The sequence below is a fragment of the Pleurodeles waltl genome, chromosome 8 (assembly GCF_031143425.1).
Source record: "Pleurodeles waltl isolate 20211129_DDA chromosome 8, aPleWal1.hap1.20221129, whole genome shotgun sequence".
NCBI classification, from domain to species: domain Eukaryota; kingdom Metazoa; phylum Chordata; class Amphibia; order Caudata; family Salamandridae; genus Pleurodeles; species Pleurodeles waltl.
In genome coordinates this window covers 91,095,390-91,113,800 of record NC_090447.1, presented here as the reverse complement: position 1 = coordinate 91,113,800, position 18,411 = coordinate 91,095,390, and positions in this window count along the sequence as shown.

Genomic DNA, 18,411 nt, shown 5'->3' with positions numbered 1-18,411 from the left:
ATCCCCACCACCCCCTACCCCTATTCCCTGAGGTGCCTGGATGCCCCATTTTTGCCTCTATGAGGTGGAATACTGTAGCACTTGTGGGAGTCAGTTTGGGGCCATTGTAGCCCATCAGACTTGTCTTCAGACGGACTGGCCATTGCCCTTATATCCACTTCGGTTGCTCAGTGAGCATAATAAAGGTTAATGTGTGGCCTGTGTTTATGGCGGCACACTCTGGATCCCTGGTCTCTCGTTTCATTGTTTGTGAGTGTGGGGCACATGTATGTACTTTGGACAGGTTGGATTTGCCTTGTGTCGGGTAAGTCCCTCTTGCTGTGGGGTGTATGGCTTGTGCTGCTGTGAAGGGTTGTGGGAGCATTGCAGGGAGAGTGGAGTGGGTGGGTAAATAACTGTGCCTTTTCTTGCCTTGTTTTTTAGGTTGCGGTACTTACCGTTATCTGCAGTCTCGGTCGTAGAGGTATATGGCAAGGAGCAGGGCTGGCATGATCTGCAGCTCTCTATCCATGTATGCTTCAGCTTGTTGTGTGAGCCTCCAGTGAGTGTTTCCTTATATTTGGTTTGTTTCCGCCTGGCTTTGCGTGGCGGTGGTTCCCGCCCCGGAACTGACGGCGGTCTAGTGCTTCATTATTTGATGGGCGGGTAGGGCCTCTCCGTCGGCCTGTGGGCGGGCTCTGCAGTCGTTGTCGCCACTCCTCTGCTGGCAGTGGGGGAATTTCAGGATGCCTGTGTTTCAGTTGGTTCATTATTTGGCGGTCCGGACCGCACGCCTGTTGGCGGTCTTTACCGCCGGCGGTGCGGTGTTTACGGCTGTGTTTATAATGAGGGCCTTAGATAGGAATTATGTCCATGTGGGTTGTGCGTCGAAAATGGAGCTAATCAGGTTAGAGTCATTTTCTTGACTCTAACCTGGCTAGCGCCATTCCTTGACACCAAACCTCAAGTGTTCCCTACGCCTCCCCCACCTGGTTAGTGTCAACTATTTTGACGGTAACCGAGCCTTACCACTGGCTAATGTCATCCCATAAATATGATGCCCGTCCAGCGTCTTTGGATGGCGCTAGCCGGCGATATACTTTTTGACACTAAACTGCGTTAGCGCAGTTTAGCGTCAGAAAGTATAAATCAGGGCCTAAATGTCCTAAGTAATGGACATCCTCCTTACAATACTGAACTTTGTCTTTTTCTACCTTTTATCCTCTCTGTGTGAGAGTAACCAAATAATATATGGTATCTTTTCTACACTGTTGTTCTGGAGGACTGCAAACTAATATGTCATTGACATACTGCAAAAACGTACTGTCACACTGGAAGTTTGACATTTCATTTGACATTTCATTTTTCACCACTCTTTTGAAAATACTAGGGGACTCACAATAACCTTGAGGCAAACGAGAATACAAATACTATTGTGCCGCAATAAGAAAACTCAGTCAAATAATGGATGTCTGGATGAAGAGAGATGCTGAAAAAAGCATTTTTGAGATCTATAACAGGGAAATATTTAGCATCTTGGGGAACAATTGCAAAGTCTGGTACTACTACATCATTCAAAGGGCCCAGGTTTTGAACCATACACCAACTATTACCCTTAGATTTCGTAACCGGATAACTAGTAGTATTACAAGGAGACAGTTTAGGTTGCTCTAGTAACACCTGTATAGTAGGAATGATGCCCTCATTTGCCTCTTTAGAAAGAGGGTACTGTTTCGCCCTAGGTAAAATGGCACCTCCTTCAGTGTAATTCTGAATGGAGTAGCTGTACGAATAAGACCTACATCTTGGAGACCTTTAGTCCACAAGGTGTCTGGTACTTGGGAAAGATCTACATTCCTGATAGAATCAAAAGCTCTACCTGGTGTGGGCATACTTACTTCCAATACTGTTCCAATACTGTTCTCAAAGGTATGTCATCCTGAAAGACTGCAACTGTTTTCTTAGAATCATCATCGAATGTTTCCCTAGCCATTTTGCCTGGCTCAATGAATATAACACATGCCCAAAGACATGGTTATGATCTCTAGCTATCAGAGCGCCATGGATTGGTGTTATTTTTATGGCCTCTTTATGTAATAACAACTCATTGTCAGGTATCCAAGCTCTTGTCACCAGAAAAGAAACTCTTTAGGTAACTGAACCTCTCTTCCCAGTAACTCTGGTACTTCTGCTATTATTGTCAACACTACTGTAAGGAATGCTTCTATAATAGGGGGTCGAGCTCTGATTTGATCTCCAGTGGAAGAATCTACTGTTACAGACATGATCCTGGATGGAACTGCAGGGGTAGAACAAATCATAGATCCATCCGGCTCAAAATGAATAGTCATATTTAATTTGGCCTTAAGATCTCTGCCCAATAAGTTATCTGGAGAGAACAGTAAACACCATCAATGTACCTCCCTCCTATTTTCATCGCCACTGGTTTAGTAAGTGGAACCCTCATTAATGCCCAAGAAAAGAATCCTTGTGTGCCCATTGATCTATTAGAAATTGGAAGGTCTCCCTCGCTAATACAAGATCGGGTTGCTCCTGTATCTATGAGGAATGCATACCTCTTCTCATTACAGTGGGTTCCTCATCTGACCTATGTATCATTGACAATAGTGGACACATGGAACTACTCTGTGGGCACTTTCATTGTGTGTATCTTCCCATATAATTTATCTGAAAAGGATTTCCTCCTCTCACAATCACACCTCCCTGTCCACTTTGAGGTGGAGTTGCCATTAGGGGTGCTTGGTAACTTTGCTGTGGTGGAATTTGTTGCACCTGAGGCATTGCTGGTTGCTGCACATTTTGTGGTGGCGTTTGAGGTACATATGTTATTTGCAGGTTTGACTATGGCTGCACTACTTTATTTCCTGGCTGATTGTAAACACATCCTTCCATTTTGTTCATCCCATTTCTTAGTCTTGCAATCTCTAATGAAATGTCCATGTCTGTGACAGTAATGGCATATTTGATCCAACCTTTAGGGACCTATCCTGCCTCTTACTATTACTCCTCGTCCTCATCTGCTACTTCCTTGTGCCCTTACATTATCCTGCTGTTGTGGGTACTGTTGTTGGGTGGTCCCTGGAACCAATCCCACAGACATTGCAGTCATCCGAGTGGTGGCTGCGACTACAGTTCCTTCCACTGCTCCTTTATTTGCCAACATTTGCTGCACTAACTTGGCTGTTGCTTTGTCTGTCACCTCCTGCTTGGTTCTCTCTTTCTCCTGCTTCTTTTTACAAAACTGGATTATATTTGCCTGTATCTCTGTCCAGGGCTTGGTTTCCAATGCCACTATATTATCAAGGTTGTCTTGTACATCACTACATTGTAAAATAACACAGCATTTCACCCTGTTACTTCCCAACCCTGACCTACTTCTTGAGCCCACTTTTCTTTCATCCTGCTGAGAAACTGAGCGGTATCCTCCTTTGGCTGCATTGATTGAGCCACGAGGGACCCAATCTCTGGCCTGTCAGGATACAATTTCCTCAACTGATCACAAACTACTGTCCGAACTTAATTGAATGGGGAGCCATCCTACCTAATCTCGTTGAGGGTAACATTTCTCACTCTGGCTTTCTGAAAAATAGCATCAGTATCATGTCCTATAAGAGAGCTAAGTAAACTCTTTCTGTCACCTACCCCAGGGGTCATACCTGCAGTTTGCTTTTCAAAGGACCTAATCCATTTCCCTGCTCCCTCTGTAAGTGGCGGTAACAACGTTTTAAGATTCTTCTTGTTCATTAGTGGCCAAGGAACATAATGAGGAGCCCCAGGTCACTTATGTATCAGGGGCATCAGACATATGGAAATGGCAGAATATTGGGGGTTGTGCTGTCTGGCATAATTTTGCCACACACACAAACATTTCTGCATGTAGGGATAATCCCATTCTGCATCTCCCTCACCAAAAAGCATATAATCCTCAGCATTTGCCATTCGACGTGGATCAAGGGGCCCTGCTTGTGGCCATGGGCTCATCTGTGGGGATAAACCTTCAGTCCATCCTACTAAATTACCCACATAAAGTACAACAGTGTACAACTATTTTCTCCTTCAGAAACTATCTCACTAGGGGTGAGATCAGTGCTGCGTATAACTGATTGAACACTCACATGCATTAGTTTATCATGTAGTGTCAATTCTTCTATAGCTTCACAAAATACCATCCTGGGTTGTGGCTGGCCATGCATTCCCTGAAATCACAACTGCTCAAGCTCTGTCGCGTTGGGTTTCCTAGCTCTACAGAACATGTCCTGCTCTTTTTCTCTAGTGTCAATGCGGTTAGGCAATCCCTTTGCTCCCTCTGTAGGGTCAAGATCAATAAGGGGCCTTTCTTGAGTACTAATAACATAAGTAGAGCGCCTAGTCTTTGGCAATCAGAGTATTTCACCCATGTTATTTACACAGCAATGCAGTGGCTCTACTGTATTTTCCATCCTCCCAAAACTTCCCTGAATCTACCCTGAAAGATTATCATAACACCGTATTCACCTCGTTCTCCTCGCATCCCTTCTGTCCTCACTTTGTGGTAACCACACCTGAATGCTTGGGCTCTGGCGAAACTATTACATTCCCCTTCTGCCAGGGTGGTAAATTATCGTAAGCCCTCCTAAAATCCTCATCTCTTTCTTGGGAAATTGGCCATTGCGCCACACTAACAGCCCTGTCTACATAGTCATTCAATATAGAATCATCTGCATATCTACATTGTGGGGTAGCCATCCGTTTCCTATCTACCTTTCCTGTTACATCCCTCTTCTGTAATAAGTGCGATGTTCCTGATGAAACATGCAACTGATTGTCACTGTCTCCTGGACCCTGCTCTTCACCTCTACCCTCGTCGGGAGATGCTGGATCTAAATGCAGTGTAAACTGCACTTCTATTTGTCCTGAAAACTGAGAACACCCAACCTGACGTGGTGTCTAGGAGTACTCGTGTCTTGGCTTTGACATCTGTGGGGCAACATTAGGGGATCTCTTTTGGGATAGTGAAGGGTTCTCAACTTCAGGATACTCAAATCCCTCTGCAGCTTCCTGTAGCTGTGGCAGTGGATAAATACCATGAACCTTGGGGGAAGTACTCATTGAGTCATAGGGAGGTGGGGTAGCGAACAGGTAGTAGGGATATCAACATTTGAGGAGTCCTTAGACTTATCACAAAAAACTCCCCGTAAGGCTTCTCGCTTCTGCAATTTAGCTCCTCCATATTTACTCTTAAGGTGTGTAACAATGTGCTCTAATATTTTGTCATTAAATGTCTCTTCCTTTGACCAGGGATACTTATGCTTTTGAGTAGCCTTAAGACAATATTTATGTATTTTTTTCTGGTCACCTGGAAAGGCCTTTTGCATGTGCTTTAAGGGAGTCTCCATAATCCCCCGTATTTCGAACAACTTTTGCAATGTAACTTTTATCTGTCTACAAAATATTTCTCTTTTTACATTTTTACAGTAGTCCTTACAAACAAGAAATCTGTCCATTAAAAATAATAATAACACGATGCAATATTAAACAACAAAATCACTCTGTGGCCACATTTGTATTTACATGCATACACATGCAGTCATCATCAACATTTTAAAAATATGAACACTTCAACTACTTCTAAATGTTAATGACAATTGCTTTGACTCTACGCAGTAAATACTGTTGGCAGCAACTGGCCACTTCCCTTCGTGCTTAAGAGAGAATAAGCCTCAAACCATGCATCTCATAGACCATGGAATTACTTCTGGACATTAGGTCCAGGACGGTAATTGGAGTGTTCAGATTGTATTTATAGGTAAAGTTTAATAACATGGACCTTTCAGCTGTCCCTCTATATAAAAATATTGGAACACCTATTGGAAACCCAACTTCGAATCACCAACATTAACCACTTCCAGCCTTTATATTGGGATAAACACTCAACCAACACCGCAGCGCCTTAACGTAACATTGTGCAACACATGTACACAATCTTGAATGCAATAAACTTATATCCTTATATTTACATTACATCTGTGTTTACCATTGCCAGAGAGACAAGTCTTACAATGTACAGAAAACACAAAACCAAGTCTACATGGTCCTCACCTTAAAGATGGCATTTGCCGTTTTCTACCCATCCTGTGAACAGGCTGAACTTTAGAGAGCACAGTGTCTGCTTACCTCATCAAAGATGCGCAATAATATATGCAGCGTGGGTTGGCGATATTACAGTGACGGCATTCTGTTGAGGGCAAAAGGGACTCCTATGCTGGCTTACCAAATGTTTGTGGGGAAACTTAAGATAAAGAAAAAAAGAAGTCTCCTCTCAGCAAGGCAAATACAGCTGTTTAGTGTTGTAGCAGCGAGAGTAGCTATCTCCATACAAGTAAACAGCTGGTCTCAATTTGCTGCTTCACAGGCAGCCACTTATATAGCAACATGAACAATAATTATTAACAAAGGTCAATAAGTTACTTAGCAGTTACATGTTTGTTGCAAAAATTCACATCACCTGTGTCCCTAAACCCCTAACCTATTTCTTACACATTCTTTATTACACTTCTAATAATGCCTAACAAACTAACTATTCACTACTCTTCAATGCATGTGTATTTGCATGTGTGTTTTATTGCTGTGCTCCCAAGACCGTGTATCAGATTCTGTATACCCTTAGCTAATTCAATCTCCTGCTTCTGTTCTTCAATCATGTTTTTAATTTACTGAGACAACAGAATATGTGCCTGCATGCTAAGACCATAATTTCCTTCAAGCTTACAAACACAGGTTTTCCTTTAACTAAAACCTTGCTGGTCATGCATTCTATTATCAAGTGAACTCTTCACCTCTCTGGCATTAGCACGGATTTTAGGCCTACAATGCTCTTTCACCACATATAATTTTATTTTGCTTCCTACCAGTGTCTGATGTAGCATAATGCCTTCACATTTCATTTCCTTTCTAATGTTAGGGTGTATGGATCGTGGGGATATAAATTGGGAGCTATTGTCGTATCTTCCTCTATACCTATTATAGGTTTGTAAGTTAGACACAGCCCCCCCCCAATCGGGGGGTTTACATTTTAACTTCTGAGTCTGAATACAGTTAAATAATACAATACATGGCCCCCATTGTTGACATGTGACAGAAAGCCCTCTTTTTGTATTGCTGGACATAGGAACTACTGGATAACTAAGATACCCCCGGGGAGGATTTGAGGGAGGAAGTCCTCTTTCTTGTGGCATGCACACAGCAAATACATCCTCAAAAAAAAAGAAACGAGATGGAGTTGCCCGTAAATGCTGAGAACACACGTTTTTTTCTAAATATTCTCAGACTCCTAGAAGAGTGAGTCCAGGGACTAATGTGCCAGTATACTAATGCAGTGATATAAAAACTGTACACTAAGGGTGCCCCATGTCTCCCGTTGGACTGTATTTGTATGGATACTGGAAATAACAATGTTATTATGGATATTGTGCCATTTTGCTCATGTTATGAATAAATATGTATTCCCTGGCCTTATTGATATTATTACTTGCTCTGCAGAGTATAAAATGCCGTGACACTATGATATGTGTACATTAGACAAATCATGCAAACAGGGTGGGCAGAACTGTGCACTATGGATGCTGCATTCCCTCATGGTGGACTGTGCCTGAACGAAAATAGACAATAATTATCCAAGCACTGGTATCATGTTCTGATGCTCCTATTATGGATGTATATCAATTATTGGGTCAAATTAACGTTGTTAATTTACAATAATGTCAATTATATGTCATCACTGCAGTATATATTTTTGTCCACAGAAAGTTTGGTGACCATGCCATTCTATGGTATATGATGTGGACATGGACTGCAACAGGAATTCACATGTTGAAGTAATAAGGTACACTTTTTGTATGTATTGATTTTATATGTGTTTCACAAAGAGATTGCCCTGCAATAGGACATTGTAGCAATTCATTAGTATTTCAGATCAAATAACGTTTGCACAGGATGGGGAGCAATAGTTAAGTCTCTTACACGCTATAATTAAGGATACTTATGTTCCAGGATATAAGGTATGATATTGCTTAATTGTGGAGTAGTGATAAAATCACTGTATGATAAGTGAGAACTTTAATCATGAGAAAGCATCAGGGTGCTTGATGATGTGTACATAGATTGTAATGAAATGAGTGGGATGATTGTATACAGTAGTCACTAGATTGATTTTTAGGAAAATGTATATGATGAAAGGTTTTTTAATATTATACAAGGGTAATGTTTAATAATGTTTAAATATATATTATATTGTAGCCCTGAAGAAGTTCTTAGAGAATGACAAGTGTTGGCTACAAATGAGAAATCATGTTTAGAAGCTTACACATCAATAAAGGATAACTTATGAATGAGAACTGTGGATCATTGTGATATTCCTCGAAGATAACCCTATAGTAATATGACGTGATGGGTTCCTCATCTATTGCAATTCAACATATAAATATATTGTGATATGTATTATCAGTGTTGGGCCATTTCTTACACAATATTTTATATCCAATTAAGGGGAATGTGTAATGGTCACTTTCCTTGGCCCAAATGAACCTAATATAAACTTGGATGATTGAGTTTTATAATAGTGATACAAGCAGTTTGTCTTCCTAGGGCCTAAATTATTCATTGTAACTCATACTTAGTGAAAGTATTGACACATATACCACAGCCTTGAAAATGAAATGTTAGCAGCTATATGTGGATTTGAGAATTTTATATCACAATTCATTAGGGAACAATTGTTAGATGCCATTCAAAAAAATTCAAGAAAGGCTCCTCACATGTAAGGATCCCTCATTAGATAAGACAAGTGATATAGTAAAAAGTAAAGATCGGTCTAATGACAATACCAAACACCTAAAAAGTGCTTTATCTAACGCCACTATTTCAGGAGCAGTGACTAACAAGCCTATTAACAATACCAGAGGTGACAGTAAAAAATGAAAGGAGCTCCATATTTCACTTGGCAGAGTGCGCAATTTAAACACCTGCAAGACGTTGTTTGTTACAGGTGTGGGTTTCCTTCTCATGCCTCTTTTAAAAATGTCCCAGCTTTGGAACAACAATGTAGGAATTGTGGGAAAAATGGGACATCTCTTTAGGGTATGTAGAGGAGGGTAAAGAAGTTGTGAACACTGTGTAGTTGCTGAAGAGTATGATACTGAGGAGGTCAGTAGTCAGCAGAACTAGTTCTGATAGTGAAAAGCGAGAATGTGAACAAGGATGAGAATACTGCTGACCCAGACACTGATGTATTGAAAAAAATAAATTACATTTTTAATAGACCCTGGAGCACTTATCACTATTGTATCTCAGATAAAATGTAACTTGTTTTGGTAAGATAAAACTTTACCACCCAATGTTCTAACTGTTGCTTTTGGAGGTAGCAGTATTGATTTGTTAGGTTATTTCTGGACAAGTATTGAGGTCTTGAGTGAAAGCAATAAAGGAAAATTATATGATGCAAAGAAAAGCTTCAATGTGTTGGCTTGGTTACATCAAGCTGGATTTAACACGATAATAAAACCCATACTTAGCAGACCTATTGTTGTTGAGAAAAACATGGTAGGACTTACTTGTAATTAGATCCATGGGAAGAGAAATATACAAGTGTTTCAAACCATGTAAGGGAAAATTACAGATTTAACACAGCATAACACAGCATAAGGGTTAAACTAGATATTTTGCCAGTCAAAAATAAACTGTGCATATTCCATACATTGCAAGAAAGGATTTGTCAGTCAGGTTAGAAGATTTATGCACCCAAGTTATCATTGAAAATGTTGCAGCTACTTTGTGGTTATTAATAATGGTTTTGGCATGCAAGAAAACAGAATACCTTAGGATGTGTGAGGATCTGAAAAGGCTTATTCAAGCCATTTGGGTTGACAACATTATTTTAATGAGAACTGAAGGACTAATAACAAAAAAATGGCAGTTGTTTTGGTTCACAAATTTAGATTTAAGAGCAGCTTACTATCAGGTCGAGCTTGATGTTCTCACCATTTAACTGCTTTTGTGACTCTGAATGGTGTCTTTCAATGTTGCAGGATATGTTCTGGCCTACCACCTGCAGTGGCTGTGTTCCAAAGATTAATTTCAGATATGTTTCAAGGAATGTCTCAAGTAGTTGTGTTTCAAGATGGTATTTTCATTTTCACCTAAAGTGAACACAAAAATGCCAAGGTTTTGAATGAAGTCTTCTGTACATTAGAGAAGAGTGTAGTAACTTAGGAAAGACAAATGTGTTTTTAAATAAAGAGAGACTCAGTACGTAGATCACATTTTGTCAGGAAAGGGAGTAAAACCTAAACCTAGTTTAGTTAAAACACATATACACGTGAAACTCATTTTCAATCAATTTAAATATTATAGCAGAAAAATCTTGCTACTGGTTAACTCATACAAAAAATCTTAAATGAAGATGAAAATCATCTGTCTAGAATCCTTCAAAAAAGCTCCTCTGAATCCTGTACCAACAAATATGTGAAAAACGTGTTTTTAATGTTTTGGAAGCTGCAGCAGCATATACTGGTGAATCATTTTTATAATCATACTTTAGGAAAATAAACAAAGATTGATAGTTGAAACAAAGTGATCCCCAAGTGAGAAAAGAGACACAACACCATAAAGCAATAAAGAACTCGCTTATAGTTCTGTGATCTTAGATGTATCTCACAAAGACAGCTTCTTATTAAGTTATAAAGTATGCTTGTCAATACATTGATTGATAATTCAAAACATAATCGAAGAGGTCTTGTCTTATTAACGTGTCAACGGCGTTTTGACCGTCATGCTGGATACTAGGGTCTCATCGGGACAAAAAATGCACTGAGGAACTGTCAAGGAAAAGGCCATCAGCAAAGAGTGTGCTATGATGTATGGAAACAAAAAGGGGTATATTTAAAATAATATACGTACTGGTGAAAAGTTGGAATTATTAAAAAAGGGGGGCTCAATACAGTGAATAAGCTTATATTAAAATTAGTTTTTGTGGGAGCAAGTTATATTAATGCATAACTCAACACTGTATGACCCAGAATGGTGCTTTTCTCACCTAACACAAGAAAATCATTCATAAGCATATACATGGTGTACATGCGTACACCAACCAGTTATATTTGTGTACGCAATTATCTACACTTTTCTCCTCTTTGCTTTACTTGTATAGGGAGCAGATACTGTAATGCAATATACTTTCTCCCAAGCCTGGTTGGACACCTTGACTTATGGGGAAGAAGAGTCTTTCAGCGAATAAGGGTGGGGGAAGGGGTTCGGGTTCCACCCCTTGTAGTATCTCTTATCTTACTAAGGCGATGTGAGCAATTTCCACTGAACTCATATTGGTGAAAGATCGCATAGAGGCGGTGCAAAACTTGATTACTGATCCAACCTCATCACCTGAGGCCCAACTCAGGGTGCCTTCTGCAAAACCCAATTTGACCCCTTATGTTATCACCAAGGATTTACCGCCTAAGGCGCAGTAATGGAATAGGGGCAAATCCAAAAACCCTTGTGTAGTGCATGATGATACGAATGTCATCGACCCTGGACCATCTAGCTTGCCCACCTTTATTGACAACAATCCACCACCTTCTAAAAGGAAGCAGGGAGAAGGGAAAATAAACATGCCCCCGCAAAAAGGCCATGTTACTTCGGACACGCCCATATGGACAGGGATGGGGCATTTTCATCCTCCGACCCAACTCAGTCAGCAGCAAATAACCTTATCCACCCATACCATCATGGATAACATATATGCAGCATTTCAAATGTGCTGCCATACTCTAGAGCTGTCTAAAGATTCTCTAGCCCACATGTGGGAGTTTTGTTGTTTCCCCACCCCCACAGGACACTCTCACACTCATATCCATACTCAGCAGGCCTTATCTTCAGCTTCCAGGGTTCAACTCGCCTATCTACATCTGCCCCCCGAATGTACAGCGTATGTGACCATTACGGAGGAATTCCCCCTTTAGAGAAAGAAGCTCAAGAGGACAGCCAAGCCTTACATATAAAGCTGTGCAATGATGTAAAAAATTGATTTAGTGGACAAAATCATCATGGCCCGTAGGGTGAGATGGGTGGGCACTTCATCCAAAAGTTCAAGAGGGGATTATGTGGTTATCAATTTTAAAGATCCTGACTTTGTATGTTTTTTGCTGTCACGTTTGGGCTATCTATTAAATCAGCAATCTAAAACATGTGCCCTCCCATTAGGATTTTTTTTATCACCCACCTTCCATCGAAGGCACTGAAAATAACTGGCATACGCCTAGCCGTAATGATCCTCATGTACCTATGACACTGGCTCCCATCACTACCAGCACCACTGTGAACCTTTATCATGCCTCTCAGAAATTGACTGACGGTTTATGTCTTGCAACCCTAAGGGAACCATTAGTCACTCAGAAATTGTTCTTGATTCACCTAGTCTGCCCTAGATGGAACCAAAACTAAGAATGGATGAGAATTCAGCCAACACACTTTTGGAATATCAAGTTTATCATGGAGCATTCCAGGGATATGCCAGAAATTGAGAATCTAGGACTGGTTATCTTTCATCCACAGTTTTGACATAATGGGCCTCATTCTGACCCTGGCGGTCCTAGACCACCAGGGCCGCGGGCAACGGAAGCACCGCCAACAGGCTGGCAGTGCTTCATTGCGCATTCTGACCGCGGCGGTAAAGCCGCGGTCAGAAAAGGGGATCCGGCGGTTTCCCGCCGGAATACCCCCGGCTGGGCTGAATCTCCATGGTGGTGCTGCAAGCAGCGCCGCCATGGAGATTCCGACCCCCTTCCCGCCATCCTGTTCCTGGCGGTTTTTACCGCCAGGAACAGGATGGCGGGAATGGGTGTCGTTGTACCCCTGGGGGCCCCAGAAAGATTTTCACTGTCTGCAATGCAGACAGTGAAAATCGCAACGGGTGCAACTGCACCCGTCGCACCCCTGCAACTCCGCCGGCTCCATTCGGAGCCGGCTTCATTGTTGCAGGGCCTTTCCCGCTGGGCCGGCGGGCGCTCCTTTGGCGGGCGCCCGCCGGCCCAGCGGGAAAGCCAGAATGGCCTCCGCGGTCTTTTGACCGCGGAGCGGCCAAGTGGTGGTTCCCGTTTGGCTGGCGGCAACTGCCGCCAGCCAAAGTCGGAATGAGGCCCAATATGTTGTCAAAAGACCTTGGCTATCACCCATATTCATGTTGGGGGTTTCAAATCTTTCTGTTGCTTTGCCTTCCTGTCAGCTGCAGAAAAGGGGAAAGGAGGTGTGGTTGTTCTTGTGTCCATTGCATCAGGAATTTGAATGTCAAGTTCCAGGTTTGTAAACCCTGTTACCAGATATTAAAGCAGTCTCAGTCAAAATCAGTTCATGTTTTATGAATTAATTCTTATTTAAATGTGTTTACAGGACAACCATTTGGCATTACAGATGAACTGGAGATAATTGTAGCAAAAGTAATGCATAGTGAAAGAAACCGTGTTTCGCTTCTGCGGGCAGGCGGCTTTGATATTGTCTAGTGCATTCAGAGTGGCGCACAAAGAAGCGGAATCACGGATGGGAAAGGTGGAAATATTAGCCATTTCACACACTCAACACACAGGGAAGCTCTGAATCGCATAGTATTTACTCATAGCTTATATTTCTCATCAGATATGCAATGTTTAGGCTCTTTTTATTCCTCTACATTCATTGGAAGAGGCAAAGGTAGTGTAATAGATTTTATTTGACTTTTGGTGGACCTGGTTTATAAACTGGGGAACTCTGAGGTGAGTCCTTTACCTTTAGTGGTCATAACCCTTGTTATTAGTTTCTCCATCTCTTTGCAATCCAGTTTTAAGAGTGGGATTAGAACCCATTTACATTATACCGCTAATAAGGGGGTTCGCATGAAATGGTAACTTTGACCCAAATACATTTTTTGAAGACCTAATTACTGACACTTGCTAAGCTAAGTGAGTCTCTTGATGTGGCAGATGTGTCCAAAGCCATTTTTAGCTATGCAGCTGGGAAGGCACCAGGCCCCATTGGGGTCCCCATTGACTTGTTTAGTCACATCCTCGCTTTCTGGGCTCCCATGATAACTAACATTCTCAGAGCCAATATAATGGAGGGTCCCATTGATTCAATTATTGTGCCTATCTTTAAGAAAGGTGACAGGAATCTTCCACCCTGCTATTGCCCTACTTTGTTACTAGGTTCCTTTGTCAAAATCTTGGGGCGTGTAATGTTGGGGAAACTGGAAGAACGGGCTGAGGCTAATTCCTTTTTCTCAGAAGTCCAATATGGGTTTCGTCCCGGCCTTGCCACTGTCGAAAAAGTGTATAATCTTTCTCTAAATCTAGGGAAATATGTCAAGGCCCGGATAGGTGCCATGCATACGGCTTTCATGGACCTCTACTGTGCTTTTGACCTAGTTGATAGGAGGGAACTATGGGAATTGATGATGGAACAAGTTGGTTTTGACCCCCCCCTTACTTGACCTCCTAAGGCGCCTTCAATGGCACACAACTATGAAAGTGCGTTACACTGAAAATGGCGATCGTACTCATCCTATACGGGTTACACAAGGAGTACGCCAGGGCTGTATATTAGCACCCTTCTTATTTTTTTATATTAATTCTTTACTCTCGGTTTCAGTACGCCCCTGTTAAGGATGTCCCCAAAGTAGGTCCACGTCTGGTTGCTGTACTTTTGTATGCAGACGATGCGGTCCATATTGCACATACAGCCAATGGAATACAGTCTCTTTTAGATGTTTTTAATGATTTTATGAGGAAATTAAATCTGAAGGTTAACCACCAAAATTCTTTTATTTTGACCTGAGGCCCAAAAATACTTGATCCAAAAGCTTTTTTATTGGGGAGACCCATATTGCCAAGATATCTATTTTTAATTTTTGGGGCATTTTGTTTGATTCTTATTTGACTTGGGATTGGTTAATCACCCAAAGAACCCAGAAGATGGTGGCATCTGCGAAAAAGCTATGCCACAAGCCACTTAGAGAGATGTCCCTGTTATATAGGAGTAAATGCCTCTCAGCTGGAGTGGAAGTATGGGGATATGCAGGGCTGGGTAATCTGCAGGTAGCTGAAAACAAATTTTTGTGTAGACTCCTGGCCATTCGCAAAACTACGGCAAGTTTCATTTCACATCTTGAATTTGGTTTAGGCTATCTGGAGGATCAAGTAAGACTGGCTCCCCTCTTATTGTGGTTAAAATTGTGCCTCACACCTGTGACCAGTTTTTTCTGGAAGGTTTTAGAGGACTGCTTTATCTTAAGTGAAATGACTGCTCTCCCCATATGTTAAGAATACTTTTTGTGATCTGGGTTTGAGCCCTTTTTTGCCTCCCCAGGTAGCAATGGCCCCCATGCCAAGGACCTGGTAAAACAAAGGTTTTTCACTGACAGGGAGAAGGCCAAAATAGTGAAGTAAAGTCCCTTGATATTGTTTCAGTTCTTTGAAATATGGCAATTTCAATCACCTCAGGGCTGGAACTGTACTTATCTTGGATAGTGAATTCTGTGCATAGATTTTATCTTACCCGTCTAAGTTTAATAATGGTACCACTTTGAGTAGCATTTCCTCAGACAGGTAGTAGGTTTGCCCCCATTTCCTTGTTACCCTTGTGATGCTGTCTCTTTCCAATCTACAACGCACTTTATTCTTTTATTGCCACTGTATCGCACTTTAAGACTTAGGCCCAGATTTAAGAAAGCTCCGCACCTCCTTGCGCCACATTAGTGTTATTTTTTTATGCTAATGTGGCCAATGAGAACAAAATTGCAGGCAAATTTTACAAAGTGGCGCAATGCATGCATTGTGTCACTTTGTAACCCCTTGCGCCAGGCATAATGTGTGCAAGGGGGGGCGTTCCACTGTTAGAGGGGGCGAAAAAATGGCACAAAGAAAGCTAAAAGATTTCTTTGCGCCTGTTTAGAGCAGGCATTACAAAGGGGCACACCGCTGGTTACGATGGGCCCCATGCGCTGTTCAGGGTTAGCACCAACATTTTGGCGCCAACCCTGAACAGTACATCAATAGCGTCAAGAATGTTTATTTTTTTATTTTAAATGCGGTGCAAACATGGTGGCGGTAGGGGGCGCTAAGGGGAGCAAGGAATGTGGAGCTGCACTGGGTGTAGCGCACTTTTCTTAAATGTGCCCCTTTGTTTTTTAAGCCTTATTTTATGCCACATGAATTTTAACACACACCAAGAAGGGTTGCACGATTCTCCTACAATACTAACAAACTCAAATCTAAAGGGTTAACATTGGGATGGTTTACTACTAAGCATCAATTAGTTTTTACTACATGGGCATGTTTTTGTGTTTCCAAGTTGTAATGGTAATTTGATTTTCTGTTCCATTTGAAAGTAAGTTTTATGTTTGATTACCAATACATTATGACTGAGCGAAAATGATGTTTTATTATGTGCTTTTATGCTCATATTTTGACCAAATAAAGATTTTGACTCACTGACTGACTGAAGTGAGGTGCCATTCTTCAATACAGAGACAAACACTCAGTGATAGATATGCATTGCGCAATAGGGATGAAATCTGATGGAAAACATGTGATTCTCTTTTCCTGCTCAGCTTTTTATTCAATTCCCAGAGATAAGGGGGTTTGGGCCATATGTACGGACACATTTTCCCATTGACACAGAATGGGTAAAACCCTTTGATACATCTGGCCCTTTATCACATAAAGTGAGCTATGGAAGTGCTAATATAAGACTAGTCATGGCAACAGTGGGCTGACTAGTCTTTAAAAGGCATTAGGAGAACTAGAAAAATTGTAAATGGTTGTTTGTCGCTGGAACCTCAAAGAAATGTGTTGCTTATTTGAGATCTTTAAAGGGAATGCAGGTCACAACAGAGGACAACATAATAACAAAACACAAAGCAAACTATTAACACAACTGTCAAAATAGAAGACAGTAACCGCATAAAGGGTGTTTGCAAGAAGCACTGCCTCAGCTTCCCACCAAGGATAAGTAATACGGCCAGTCAAAAAGATTTTGTGATCTGACTCAAGGAATTAGAAAGTATTCTAGTTCTCAATTATACTGACCACTGGGTAGAGGTCCATGGGGCCCTTCTGAGAGTGCCCAATGCTGTGGAAGTGGTGGCTCTCTGATGTTCTTGTACTCCTGATTATCACTGAATACGTTTCAGAAGTGCACAACACTCCATGACAGACAACTATACAGACATGGCCTAAATCTTTACGGTTATTACCCATATCCTGCACATCACGTCTGGACTTTTTGTGCCTGAGACGGATCCCTGCTCTATTCCTTCGGTAACTGAACACAATACAACTGACTGGATCTTGTTCATGACATGTCCTCCCCCTCCTCCCCACACACACTTATGAGCTGCTGCATTCTTATACCTGGTTGCCCCGGTACCAGTTAGCACATGTATTCTGATTTCTGTATATGCAACTAAGGAAAGGGCATACAGGGAGAGGAAGCACTGAGGATATTCCATGACTGAGGACCTAAGGTTTGCATTTGTATGCTTCCTGCTTGACGTCTTAGTGAGCCCCGCTATGGACCAGAGTAAATTACCTCCCCTGCTGTAAGTTTCTGCGGTACTCTGTGAGAGAGGCCTCTTTTTGCATGGTTAGCCCCCCACGTTTTGCCTGGAAAATGATGTGGTTTTGAACTGCAAGTGCCCTGGGCCCCTGCTAAACAGGTTCCCAGGGCCAAATCTCTTTCCCCAAATCTATACTATGTTTGGCACTTCAGCCACCCTTGTAAGTTCCTAGTAGGTGCTAACCCTGGTACCTAGGGCATGGGTGCTGAAGAGGGTCCCTCCAGAGCTGCAGCACCAATTGTGCCACTCTGAGAGACCCCCCACACCAGCCTCATGCAGACTGCCATTGCAAGTCCATGACCTGGTGTATTTAAAAGCTACCAACTCGACATGGCACTCACCAAGATTGCCCTGTCTACTAACATTGCATGCACTATAGGTAAGCCACCTCTCTGGCAGGCCTTACAGCCCTGAGGCAGAGTGCACTATAATGCATGTGGCAGCATATGTTTGCATTAGCAAATATGGCCCTACTGTGTCTTTACAAAACATTAAGGCATAGTAAGATAGTAAGTGTACAGGGGAGCCATAGCAAGAACATGTGCTGGACACTGGTCATTACGAGTTTCCAAGCTACATGATGGTTACTCTGAACCCTGGGTTCTTTGGCATCAAACAACTCAGAATAATAAATTCTCACTGGTACCACTGTTGGATATATTATAAAATGTACCCAGGGACCACCTTTGAGGTGGCCCTGCAAAACCTACACCACGTGCCACGGTTGCTGGCTAGTCCAATCCAGCCTGCCACCCCCAGACACGATTCTGGATCCCTAGGGTGAGAGCCCCTGCTCT